Here is a 14,576-nt window from a genome sequence, read left to right on the forward strand (position 1 = left end):
AATCACTGGGCTGAGGCAGGCTCAGTTGCACATTTATTCTGGAGTCCAAACAACTTCTGTCCCTGTCACTGCAGCAGCCGGTGCGTTGTGGCAAATGTCAGGATGGTGTGTCTTGTGGCACATGGGTCTCTGTGGGTGGGTAATGAACTGAAGGTGATAGAAAGTTGGGTAAAGGACCAGACAGGGCCAGGGCACTGATACTGTGCTATTGCATTACCCCAGCATGGGGTAAAGGAACACTTCTACCAAATCTAGCTTATTGGACTTACTTATAGGAACAGGAATAGTGGGTTGCTTATAGAAGTGTAGGTGAGCCCAAGACGGGTGCCTCATCAAAAAGTCCCACTCCAGCATGGATGACAATTTCTCCATAGCTACAAAGATGGAGGCATGCCCCCCTTCAGTTAAACTTCCACCTTCTATAGATTTTAGCACTTCATGAGCAGAACTGCGCATAGCTAGGAGGTAGAAACAGTGGAGGAACTGGCTGGAATCTTAGGTGAGGGGCTCTGGACTCCCCACTTCTTCCTTCGGTGAAGGAACATCTACAGGCTTGATCTTGGTGGGAGGTGGCCCTTCCGGTGGTCACAGCTGATCTGATGAAAACGGCATTGGCTACTATACCCCCAAGGACAGCACGCCCTAACTCTCAGCTTCTGTACCTTGGGGATTTTCCTATTTGCAACAAAGAGCTTATTCCTGCCCGGAGCCGAGAAAGCTGCAAAGGAAATGCAAGCAGTGAGGTGGTGTGCAGGCTGCATGTCTGGACAGTGTGAAGACAGGAAGCCCATGTCCAGAGAGAAGGGAGAAAAAAAAAAAAAAAAAAAAAAAAAAAAAAAAACACTGTAACTGCAAGAAACTGAGCAGCGAGTATGTCCTGAGCTACAGAGTCGGCCAGTGGCTTCCTCAATGGAGCCTGACCTCCATTTCCTTTTTAAAAATTGCTTGGGGGCAGGCAACCAGACACCTTTGAGAGTTGGTATCTCCACTGTTCCCTCCGAGGTCTCCCCTGGGCCAGGAGCCTAGGCGTCTTTGTTCTCTCATGCCCTTGAGGTGATGGTACAGAGACTGCAGGAATCGAACGAAGCCAGGAAAGCCTGTTGCCTGTAGAATGTGCGCATGCGCAAGCGTGTGCTGGAGAATGTGCGCGTTATGGCTAATGAGCATCCGAGATATCCTCGGGAAGGCAGGATCAAATAATTGCTGTCAAAGCTATGCTTTTGATTAGCTTTCGAGTCCCAAAGCTAATTGTCCAATTTAGTAGGCATCTGCTATTTTTCATAAATGTGTTTGAACTTCATAAGCCAAGTGATTTTTTTTTCCTAACCAGAAAGTCAAAAACTCGGGAAATAATACATTTTGTATCCCATCTGGTTCCTCTCAATCCGGCAATGAGTGGAAGGTTAAATAGAAATCTAAGCAGTTAACAAACTTAGCAGTTAACCCTCTTACACTGGGCCTGTGGAAAGGTGGAAGGGTTGCATCAGGACTAAGCCAGCAGACTCCATGACATGGGCAGGTACAGAACTCCTCAACCCTAGGGTATCTAAGAGGTCAAGTGCACAACCTTGAGAGATCCACACAACACAGGAGGCTGAACTCAATGGGCAATGCGTGCCTGGCCCCTGGGAGGCTATGTTCTGGGTTATGGGGCTCTTTTTTTTTTTTTTTTTTTTTTAGTGCATTTATTTATCATAGATACACAGTGTTTTACCTTGATGTATACCAGAAGAGGGCACCAGATCTCATTATAGATGGTTATGAGCCACCATGTGGTTGCTGGGAATTGAACTCAGGACCTTTGGAAGAACATAAAGTGCTCTTAACCTTTGAGCCATCTCCCCAGCTTTGGTTGTTTTGACAGGTTTTATTCAGTATTCAGTGGGAAATGGGATTATGTAGGTTGGTAGATTATTACCGCTGGCTCCCCACAGCCCTCACACTGCACATCTGTAGTCACATACCTGCTGACGGAGCAAGCTCCTAACTCAGCCTTGCAAGGGAGCACTCTATCTCCCAGTATTGATGCAACTCGTCTACCAGGCAAATGTTTTCTAGAAGATGAATGGACATCAGCCCAGGTAGGGTACCAAGAGAATGATTCCTCCCAAGTCTAGTTGATGATATCATGGGTTTAACTCAGGTTACTTACAGGAGCATGGGCAACTCACTAGCAGATAATGCTCCAGCAACCTCTGATGGCTTGTATGTCTCTGGGTAGGGGCAGGGCCTCGTGAACTCCTACTTCCAGCATTCATTAGCGGCTATATATTCTGGAGGAGAGGGAGAGCCTTGTATAACTAGTGTCCTTCCTCCTGATCCCTCAATCCTTCCCATAGCAGATAAATGTTAATGTGTCCCTAAAGTGGCTCCAATATTGTGAGGATCTTTCTTTTGTTCTTTCTTCCTTCCTTCCTTTCTTTCTTAAGATTTTATTTATTTATTTATTTTATGTATATGAGTGCTCTGTCTGCATGTATACCTGCATGCCAGAAGAGGACATCCGATCCCAGTGTAGATGGTTGTAAATCACCATGTGGGTGCTGGGAATTGAACTCAGAACCTCTGGAAGAGTAGAGAATGCTCTTAACTGCTGAGCCATCTCTCCAGCCCTTTGAGGGTCTCTTTTGTTAAACAGTCCTATTCTGAAGTTGAGACTGAAATGGCCATGTCATGCCTCGAGTTCCACATCACCTTTCCTTCAATGGCCTGAACTACTAGACTGTGGGGGTCCTGAACTGTGGGGGTGTGAAGCAGAGGCATAGCATAGGTTAGCATAGTACAGGTTAGGCTCCACTGGCAAAAAATCTGGAGCTTCTACTGATCAAGTATTGGGTCTCTTGCTATTCAGTGCTGTATTTCCAGGGACTTTGCCCTGTATCACTCGAGCCCTCACTCTGGCATGCAGGCTGATGAAAGAGTCACCATCAGGAACCTGGCTGGTCACCATGCAGGAAGAAAAGGAAACCAAATGAGACTCACACTGGCAACTAAATGACCAGCCACCAATTTCAAATGCCCCCTCTTTCCATCTGCTCTATGGCAGCATACCATGTATCCCCTGGGAGTGTGCAGCACCGTCACCATCTTGAGAGCGGAACCTGCACCCTCGCTGGACGGAAACTGTTCAGGAACCTCAATCTTGGGCTTCCAAGCCTTCAGCACTCTGAGCAATACCTTTCTGTTGTAACTTACTCGGTCAAAAATGACGAACACGGATGGGGAGATGGCTCAGTGGGTAAAGGGCTTGCTGAGCACACAGAACATGCAGACACAGTAGCACACATATCTGTAATCCCATAGCCACTACTGGAGGATGGGAGGTAGGTACAGGGAATTCTCCAGAAGATTCTCAGGTAGCATTGTCTCAAGCAAGGAAGAAGTTATCCTCTGACCTCCACATATACACTGCAGCACACATGTGCCTCCACACAAACAGACACATACACACACACACACACACACACACACACACACACACACTGCACAGACGCACCCACCCACTAGTGTCACATGTCTCCATCTGATCCCAAGGGCTCATTAATGCACTTCTACTGCTTGCGTGGAGTATAGAAAAGACTGTTATACAAATGGCACTTACATGAGAGTAGGTGAAGTATCTTTAAAAGCATGGCAAAACCCACGGACAAACAGATTTGATTTTGCTAAAGAAGAAACATTGAAACTTCTAGAGACTTTTTGAATGGATCACCAAGGGAGACTGCATGAGAGTTTTGTAGAGGTTTCCGAAACCCTTGGGAGCTGAATTAAGCCGGTTCAGATCTCTTCTAAATGAATGCAATCAGTGCTTGGCTCTCGCCTGGTTTTGAATAAGCCTTGTGATGTGGTTTGAATGCTCAGGTCCCCTCCCAAATCTGTGTTGAACATGATCCTCGGTGTGTCAGTACAAAAAGATGGAGATTACAGGAGGTCACTGGGCCATGAGGGTTCCATTCCTGTGAATGGGATAATTGGCCATCTCTTGTGCTATGCAAGGGCACAGTGTCCCCTCAGGAAGACACAGAACTAAGCCGCCATCTTGGAAGCAGAGCCTGAGCCTTCACTAGCTCACCAAGCCTGGTGCAGCCTCCATCTTGGACTTCCCAGGTTCCAGAACTGTGATGGGTACATTTGTGTTGTGCCACCTTACCCAGGCTCAGGTAGTTTAATTATAGTAGCCAAAATGGACCAAGAAAATGGGATTACATGGAAAATAGAGACTGCAAAGCACAGGTGGAGTCTTTAATTCCTAATGAAGATGTCTTCAAGATGGAGAGAGAGTTCCACAACTGATGAATAGAAGAGCAAGCTTTATGGTCAAGAGCCAAGGCCGGCAGAGAGTTTTACCTGCACTGTCACAAGCAGGACATCATCTACGGCACATAGTCAGAAGTTGGCCCCCACTTGCCTGGGTGGGTGTTATAGCCAGATTCAGTTCTTAGGCAATATGACCTCAGTGTATGTCCATATAACTCTGAGGGGCAGGTGCTGTTACTCTATATGAGAATTAGAAAGTAAAATTCACTGAGTATCAATCAGGTTTTTAAGTGGCAGCACAGAGCCCAAATCCCTGTGGAATCAAAGCTTGCCCCCCCCCCAACTCCGTTCCCACCCTCCAGATGCCTAGCCCCCTCTCTTCTGTGCATCACAGACCAGGAAAAACAACTCTGAACCAGCCATTTCCCCCATCAAAAGAAAGATGGCTGGCCCCTTGTGCAGGCAGCTTTGTCTTAGCCTCTAAAAAATGGCCCCTGGCCATCATCTCTCCCATAAAGCCTCATTCCCGTGAAGAAGCAATTCCTCACCCATCACACCCTGATAGCAGAATACACCCAAACTCTATCCTCTGCTTAATTTAAAGATATTTATGTCACACTTTGAAATGTCAAACATTTTCATTAAATCGTCTCACACTTGGACTGACAAAGGGACACGGGAATGTTTGGGAGCCGCTTTCATCTCAATCAATTAGGAATCAAGTTGTCCTAGCAGTGTGACGATAAAAGAACACTTTAATTTTTAGAGCTAATTAAATATCAACAATTGGAATGCAGCGACACTTAACCTGCGCTAACCCATTATTTACTAGGAATATAATGCATTGACTCTGGCTGGGAAGTGAGTTGTAGTCATTTTAATATCAGCTGTCACAGACCAGCGGCTCCCTTTTGTTTTGCTCCCAAGCAATCATCTCCCAGCCTCTGCAGGGATCACTTCTGCCCTCCTGCTTGACACAAGATTAATTAAGGTGGTGTTCCATGCAGGACCACCAGCCCAAGGAAGCCACAGTGCTGGACTGGCCAGGGAGCAGGCCCAGGCTCACATGGGACAAAGGAAGGAGGGTGGATCTACAAATAGATGGTTTTCGGCTGTGAGTAACAGAAGAAAAAAAAAAAAAAAAAGAGCTGGAGAGATGACTCAGTGGACCAAGTGCTTGCCTTGTAACTAAGAGGACGCGAGTTCCACGTCCAGAGATGTGGTGGTGTATGTCTGTAGTTCCAGCATAGAGGGAAGGAGGCAAGAGGAGCCCTTCTCAGTAGCCAACCAGTGAGAGACCGTGCCTCAAAAACAAGTTTTTAAAAGGTGTGCCTTCATACACAAACACATGTACCAGCACACACATGAACTCCAATGTATGCACAAATATGCATGTGCACACATACATATTCACAACTGAACAAGAAAGGAGGGAGAGGAGAATGAGAGAGAGAGAGAGACAGAGAGAGAGAGAGAGAGAGAGAAAGAGGGAGAGAGAGAGAGAGAGAGAGATTTAAAAAGAGAACTCAGGGCTGGAGAAACGGCTCAGTGGTTAAGAGCACTGGCTGCTCTTGCATATGACCTGCAGTCAGTTCCTGGACCCCACATGGCAGCTCACGAACATCCATAACTCCAGTTCCAGGGCCTCTGAAACCCTCTTCGGACTTCCACAAGTACCAGGCATGTACATAGTACATATATTTACATGCAGGCAGAACACTCATGCACATAAAATAAATAAATAAGTAAATGTAGCCGGGCAGTGGTGGCGCATGCCTTTAATCCCAGCACTTGGGAGGCAGAGGCAGGCAGATATCTGTGAGTTCGAAGCCAGCCTGGTCTACAAAGCAAGTCCAGGACAGCCAAGCCTACACAGAGAAATAAAGAAATAAATATAAATAAATCTTTGAAAAAAATAACAAATCACCATTTTAAAAGCATTTAAGTGAGGGTTTATGATTTCCTACAAAGGAAGTGCATGCGTGTATGCATGTACATGTGTGTGTGTTTTGTGTAATGGGGTAACTCGAAGGCAAGGCCTAGAATTGCGGCACTCAGGAGTTCTCTTCTGCTCACCCTGCCATCGTCAGCAGATATGATGCCACCTTCCTCAGTGGTATCCTCACACGGGATAAAGTGGGGGTGGAGGGACTTCCTGTAGTCACCCCCAAACCCTGTTTGCTACTTTGGAGGAGAGCTGGGTCTGGCAGTGCCCCAGGTGATAACTAAACTTCGGGCTCAAGTCCCTCCCTTCCACAGCCCTCACCTTAACTCAGGGTCCCCTCTAGGACACTCCATTGCATTGGGTCATCTTGTGTCCTCACAGTGACAGTTTCTTGGCTCCTCTCAGTCTCTGATTACCTTGCTAGTCTCAAGAAGAGCCCAGCAGGAGTCCACAGAAGGTGCCAGCATTTGAGGTTGCCTGACATTTTTCTCATGGTCAGGCTGGGGTTGTGGCTTTTAGAAAAGACAGTGGAGGTGACACTCATCACTTTCTACTTGCTGCTGATGCTCTTTGACTGGTGGTCACTTGGTGGAGACAATGCTGCCTAGTTTCCTTCCTGCCTCCAGGCATCTCTTTATTAACTCTCCCCAAGGCTTCCAACTCTTGCTTATTACCATACACATGCCTCCAGCAAGTACCCACAAAGGGATTCAAATAGGCTTTAACCCCTGTAACTCACACTCTGGGGTTTGGGCAAGTGGATGGGACCACCAACCCAACACACATGACCAAAACAGGGTTCTGTTGGTGAGACAGATCAGGACAATAAAGACAGTAGCACACAGGCAAGTGCCTAGCAATCCTTTCTGAAGTCGATACTCACATGTCTATCAGCCCTCTAGCCTTTGCGCTTGCTACTGTAAGAATAAAGACGAATGAGTGGTGGCCACAGGCCACAGACACAAATGAGTCCCAGGACTCATGTGGCATGACGTCATACGTCATGCCAGTCACAGCATAGGTTCCAGAACCTGTGACTTCTGGAGGGATCGCAGTCAAATCCTGGTTCTGACCACTGTCAGATGTGTGACCTGGGGGCTGTCCGCCAATACCTCCTGTGCTGCAGGGTCACTATCCATAAAAATGGGCATGAGGACAGCATCTCCTTCATGAGGGTAAGATCACGGGCAACCTATAGTGAGGGTTCTATTGAGACTGAACACCAAACCCGGAAAAAGAGGCAGTGTATTGTCAAATCCAGACATGAAGGACAAAATGGCACTGAAGAATGGGAAAAGTGGAACAAGAAGTTGTCGTATGGGGGAGGGGAGGAATGGGAGGATACAAGGGATGGGATAAACATTGAGATGTAACAAGAATAAATTAATAAAAAAAAAAAAAGAGAGAGAGAGAAAAAAAAAAAGAAGTTGTCGTATCTGGGTGTGGTGGTGCATGCCTGTAATCCCAGCACCCTAGGGAAGTTAAGGCAAGAGGATCACAAGTTCAAGGCCATCCTGGGATATGAAGTAAACCTGAGGACAGTATGGGCCACACAACGAGTCTCTGTGTCAAAAACTGTCAACCCTATAATGCTTAAACCGTAGGGTCATGAGGCGCAAAGGATCCCCGAGAATGGTGGCCCCTCAGCTTCTGTGATATTGTTTTATACTAAGCCTAGCTCATGGCAATTTGTTTTATTGATTTGTGTGTCTTACACGCACCACACCTGCTCTTTCTGCACGTATGAACTATTTTATCATATAAGTAAGCATCCATCAGACCCCTCCACTCCGTCTGCAGGCGCAGTGGGGTTGTGGGTCAGCGCCACGCACAGCACTGGTTGGCAGTGGAAAGGCAAGCCTCCCATGATGCTCCGGGGGATTCTGCATGACGATGGGGAACAGGCGTCAGACCTGGAGTCAGAGCACTTGGGTCCAACTGGGCCATTTTCCAGCTGCATGACTCGGATTCGGTCACCTTCTCCACGGAACAGAAAAACAGGCTTTCTCCCTCCTGCTATTTAGATCTAGAAACAAGTCCTATAGCAAGGATTCCCAGTCATTCCACTAAAAGGCCTCAAGTACTGGGCTTATGGGCTGGCTTCCAGATCATCCCACTAGACATTTCTGGGTCCCTATCTTACATACACAGGTGAGCCCGGTGCAATCCCCTAACACTCCAGGATGGCCTTCAGACCTAAGGCTCTGACAATCTCTGGTCACCTTTGGCCCCCAATGGTTGTCTTTCTTCTTGGTTCTTGGCCCTTGCCCTTTGTGCCCATAATGAACTCACCAGTTGCTAAGGCCAGAAGTGAGCCTTCCCCTTCCTTCTTCCACTTCCGTAAGTAGATATGCTGTCTCTGTGACAAAATACCTGAGTCTACACATCTTAAAGGTCAGAAAGGTTGGCTTTGGCTCACAGTTTCAGGGATTCCAGTCCATCGTCATTTGGTCTGCTGCTTTGGGCCTGCGTCAGCACAGTAGGAGGAGGGGGAGGAGGAGTAAGAAGGGCTGGTCGCCTTCAAGAAGCAAAAGCAGAAACAAGAAAAAGGGACCAGGATATGGAAATGTTCCTTCTACAAGGCCCTGCCTCTAACGGTTTCAGCACCTCCTACAGGCTGACAGTGAAGCCTCAATCCTTCGAGGGCTGGTGGGGAAACTGTGTGATAACTCCCTCTCGCTGTGATCTGACAGACTCAGGGGCTTCTCACACCATAGAGAGACAGGAAGGCTGAGAACGCACAGCTCGGCTCTAAGTAGATGTGGGAATTCAGGCATGTCCCCAACTATTTGAAGAAGGTGCCCATTACAATCTTGCATGAATTTGTGTTCAGGTTGCATGAAGGAACAGGTGTGATGTGACCAAAGAACCTGGAGCAAGCTGAGCGTGGTGGCGTGTGCCCGTAATCCCAGTGCCCGGGAGAGTGAGGCAGGACTCATCCTATACATTTGAGGCCATCTTGAACTACACAGTGAGGTCCTGCTTCAAAAACCAAACAGGCTATGGAGATAACTGTCAGTCAAGCGCTTGCCTTATAAGTACAGGGACATGAATTCTGTCCCCAGAAGCCACATCAAAGTGTCAGCTGTGGTGGTGTGCCGTGCAATCAGTCCCAGCACTGGGGAGGCAAAGACTCAGATCCCCAGGCTCAAAGCCACCCAGTCTAGGTGAATTGGTAAGTCCAGGGCAGAGACTCAAACAAAACAGAACAAAACAAACCAAACCAGGATGAATGGCTTTCTGTTCTCACAGCAGGACCAGCGGAAGGAGAACAAGTCGGGAAGAGAACGAAAATGCTCCTCGACACACAGAGCATTTCCTTCATCTCCCTATCTATTGGAGAACATTCTGGAAACAGGGTTGTGAAGTTCTTCTTAATACAATCTGACTGGAGGTTTTCCTGAATGAGTGGAATTGCTATGTTGCAGATTCTGAGGCAGCAATGATGCCAGGATAGCTTACTACCTTGTTGCCTTCCATTCTGGGCCCCCTGGTAGGATAGCTCCTCCTTATTTCTTTTGGCCCCTGGGCTTTTAGATACCTCACTGCCTTTGTAAAACAACAGCTGGATGCTTGAGATGCTCGAGCAATACAGGTGCATTATCATAGACTTGACTTGGCAGACCAAGGCCATGAGGAGCTTGAACACTAATGTGCCTCTGTTCCCCATTCCTTGACATGGTGAGAATGGCATATACTCAGATATTGCCTGCCATAAGGCATGGGCATCTGCAAGGGGTGTGGGACAAGGTACCTCAGGGGGAGGACCCGATTGTCCAACTCTGAGTCCCCTGAGAAGTAAATCTGATTGCATAGAGGTTGATGTCAAAAACTGTCTTGTTCGCTGTTATGTGGGGGATGCTCATAGACATTAGATCAGGACCTCCCTCTCCTCCTCAAAAAGACATCTTGACAAGCCAATCTGACCCTACGAGGATCAGGTCAATGCTTCCCCCCTCTGGTTAATGACCGCTCCCTCCGGGGACCAACACTCATCCGTGAGACAGATCGACTTGGATCGCCATGACTATCCCAATCGGGAGACAGATCGATTAAGGTGAACTTCCTCCCGAGTTTTAGTCGAACCCCGCAGGCCAGGGCAAAGTGGCGTCCAACATAAGTTTTTGCAACAAAATCCTGCCTGCTAAATTGCCCATTGAGAAACCTCCTACTCCTGGTGTGTAAATTGCCTCTCTCTCTCTCTCTCTCTCTCTCTCTCTCTCTCTCTCTCTCTCTCTCTCTCTCGCTCTCTCTCGCTCTCTCGCTCTCTTTCTCCTCCCCTCCCCACCCCTTTTTTTTTTTGGTTTCTTGAGACAGGGTTCCTCTGTGTAGCCGAGACCAGGCTGGCCACAAACTAACAGCCATCCACCTGCCTCTGCTTCCAGAGTGCTAGGATTAAAGGTGTGTGCCACCACACCCAGCAAAATTGCTTATCTCTTGAACCTTGACTTTAGGGGGAGACAGCTCATATTCACAGAAACAAAACAAAGCAAAACAAAACTTGCTTTAATAAGTCACTTGCTTAATTAATTAATTTAATTACTTTGGTCATGGTTTGAATTGGTGGACTTTCTCACATCTGTGGGATTAACACAAGCTCTTTCTGATTTCTTGGCCTCCACATTGGCACATCATCTTCTACATGTTTGTGTGACTCTTCCTTCCCTGCCTGGTTTTCCACAGCCCTGTGTTTTTCTCACCTGCAGCAGCATGCAACCCTGACTGGTGCACATATCCAAGTGTGTTAGAGAGGGTTTATCTCAGTAGCTCAGGAGAGCAGGTGTCTCTGTATTTCAGGAGAGCAGGTGTTCATCACCTGGAAGGGCCCTCTGCTGTTGCAGGTGGCTTCTGCATTCCCTAGGTTTGAGCCCCTTAGGCATTTTACCACTAATAATAGCACCAACAAAGAAAAGAGCCCTACCTGTCCTTCAGAGCCTAGAGCCAGCATTCTGTTGCAGTCCCACATTCTACCCTCCCAGGCTCCAGCTAAGCTTTCACTCCACAGCATCCCACCTGAACAGGAATGCTTTCAGATCCAAGGAGAGGGATATGGCCATGGAGAGACCCCTGCCAGCCCCCACCTGCAGCCTCGGTAGGTTACAGCCACCTTGGCTAGGGAGTCCTGAGATTGGAGACTTCTCTTTAGCTTCTAGTGGGCAGAAGGACATTCTCCAGACAGGTTAAGAACGACCATCCTGGGTTAGAAGGAAGCTCGGTGACAGATTGGATACCTGACATGCACAAGATCCTGGGTTCCATTCCTCAGCCCTATAAAAGAAATGGGAGGAGGAAGGGAGAGGAGGAAGGGAAAGAAGAGAAGAAAGATAAAGAGGAAGGAACAGGAAGAGGGGGGAGGGGAGAGGAAGGGGAAAGAAGGAAATCAGCAAGAGCCACACATTGCCCTACTAGCTCATTTTCCCCATCTCTGTCTCCAGGACCAGAGAGACTCAGCCTTCTCTGCTCCTCCAGCGTGGGGCCTCCCTAGGCTCCCGATGGCAGTCAAATTTCTTCTAGAACCAGGCTGGACTAGACACCAGCTCGGTCACTGTCTCTCTGTGCCTCTGTAGCTTTGAGGCAGCCATTTACCCCAGGGTTCAGCCAATAATCCCCAACTTGCTTGAACAGTAAGTAAACTGTTTTAGGGGTTGGGGGGGGGGTCACCTGATCACAGGGCCTTAACTCTTCCTTGTAGCATGAGTGGCCAGGAAGGTTATAGAAAACAATGGATGTGTCGGTGAATAAAGAATAAATAAACGTCTATTCTCGTGCAGGTGGCAGGCGAGCCATACCTAAGGACTTCTAGAATGTTCACTCGTCCTGACCTGTGCTCTAACTTTTTCAAGACTCAGTTTCCTTATGCACAAAATAAGGATGGTAACGCCACCCATGTTTGGCTTTCCGGCCTGTTTGATTGGCAGCAATCTCCCACCATGCATCCCTTCCCCAGAAGGTCCCAGGTGGACACTGCAAACCTCGGCCTGCTGTGTGTTATGGTTTATTACACAGCAGCTAGCTTTTGTGCACTTACCTACATTCTGCCTGCTCCAATCGCCTGAGCTCCTGATTAGGCTACCGAGGAGCACAATAGAGGCGCCAGGCCTGGAAAGCAGGCCCCTGCCCTTGGCTGTCTGCATTGTTTTGTACTGGATTTTCTCCTCTGCAGGCTCATTTCGCCTTTTTCTGTTTTCTTTAGTTCCTGCTCACTTTCCCCACCTCTCCGAATCTCCTCAACAATTTGTCGTCTCCACCCCCCAACCCCCAGCCCCATCCCATGTCCCCATGGCTTCCTGCACTCCTCCTGGTGTCCCTATTAGCTTGGCTGTGCCTGCCTTTAATAAAAGCTGCTGACAGGGAAATCCAAGGTAACTGAATTACTTCCTCATTACTGAGTGGGAAGATTCCAGGGCCCTGTGTGGGGCAACCTCAGCTATCTCTCCCCCACCTCCACCCCCAGCCCCAGCCCCCATCACCTGCATTCAGACAACAGAGTCCCCCAGGTTCCTCAGAGGTCAGGGGGAGGTTATAGGCTTGCACCAGGATGGGACTGATCTGATTTCCTCCTACTTCCCCAAGCCAGTTAGTTCCATGGGCTCTGAGCCCAGGGCCAGCAGAGTGATCAGACTGGAGGTGACTTGTCCAAGGTCGCCCACGCCTCCTCCTCTTCCTTATCTCAAGGCAGGCTGCTGCTGGGTTTGGCATGGACAGGTGACAGTCTGCTCTTGGCTTCAGAGAAGTCTGCCTTCTGGCAAGGCTACGAGGAGGCACCCTTGAGAAAGAGATGTCCAGGTCTACTGTCATCGCCTTCCTCCCCAATGTCCTGTCAGATGGAAGACGAATAAATGTGTTGCCCACGTCTCCCCGCAGCAGCTCTCTTGGCAGGTCCCCACACCATCACGATTCCATTCCTCATTAACCCAACCCCCGTTCTATATATCTTCCCAGTCACCCCCCTCTTCCCTAGGCCAGGGCTCTCCCAGTGCCAGGCAGCAGGGAAGTGTTTGATGCATACAGATACCAGATTCTAAAAGCCGCCACCTTGTGAGCCTTTTCCTCACAGGCAGCACAAGATTTACTCGTTCTTTTGTTTAAGGAAACACCTTAATGGTCCCGCTGGCCCCTGGCTGTTGCTAAATGGGAGAAGATATAGACAAAGAAGCAAGGAAGCAATTGCTTTGTACTAGAACGAGAAGAGAGGTGGGGAGAAAAACTGTAAGGGGTGGGGGTGGGGCTGTGGGTAGGGCAACAGGGAAAGAGAACAGACTAGATGTACATAAAAGGACTGGAAGAAATACTCTGGAATGCAGAGTGCCAGCCACCTACACAGAGCCACGCCGTGCTGGCCAGGAGCTATACATGGTGAAGAGAATTTCCTGGGAAGAAGCTGTGTCTATAGAGACTGGTTGACTGATTAGAATTTCAGCACTGTGGAGAGGCTGGAAAGTGGCAGGGCCAGAGCTCCCTAGTCACCCTGTCTGGCTAGTTCTAGTGTTAAACCTGAAAATCCTCAAGGAGAAGGACCAAGTCCATGATCGTCTAATTAAAGCAAACTTTGTTCAGCAGCGGCCAGGATGACGGACACTGGCCAGGTCCCTACCTGAGATCACCAGACACTAGTGCTGAGTTAAGTTACTCGGGTGCTCACAAAGGCAGAGCCCATAGGGCTACGTGCTTCCTGCCTTCATCCAATGGGGGTGTTACTCAAGCACCCTTGATGTACACCCTGCCTTCGAATCTCCCACCTGTTGTAAATCAGGTGCTCCACCAGCTTGCCTTTCAGTAACTCATCAGTGCCAGCAGCTTATGTCATCGCCTGCCATCGCCAGGTGTGGCTCATTCTCACTGCCGATGTGTGACATGTCCATCCTTTAAAAGGTCCCTCTCTCTCTCTTCTTCTCTCTCTCTCCCCAACTCTGAGATGGCCTTTTGCTCCTCCCTCTCCCCCAATAAACCTCTTGAGTTAGATCTGTTTCGTGGTATGGTCTCTTAGCAGCCTCCCTCCCAGCCAGATGCACTTCTGCCCAAGCTGTAGGTCGTCTGGAGGGAGAGGGGAGTCAGGGCATGTAGAACATATGTTATGAGAACAGAAGATAGAAATTAGTAGGTTAGGGCCAGGACTCCAAAGCTGGTTCTGAGAATGGTCCTGCCAGAGATGCTGGAAGAGAGTTCTGGATCCCAGTCCATGATAGGTTTTTCTCCACAGACCAAATGAGCCCATTCAAGCCAAATTAGAGTGTATAAAGGCAGGTTTATTGGGGGTTGGGTGAGGGAGCAGCTCCCAGGTGGGTTCACTAATCTCACAGGAGGAAGTCACCATGCAGAAGGAGACAGAAAAGTATAAGGGAGCAGAGAGAGAAAATGGAGAGAGAGAGAGAGA

This window comes from Acomys russatus, chromosome 16 (assembly GCF_903995435.1).
Source record: "Acomys russatus chromosome 16, mAcoRus1.1, whole genome shotgun sequence".
Taxonomy (NCBI): Eukaryota; Metazoa; Chordata; class Mammalia; order Rodentia; family Muridae; genus Acomys; species Acomys russatus.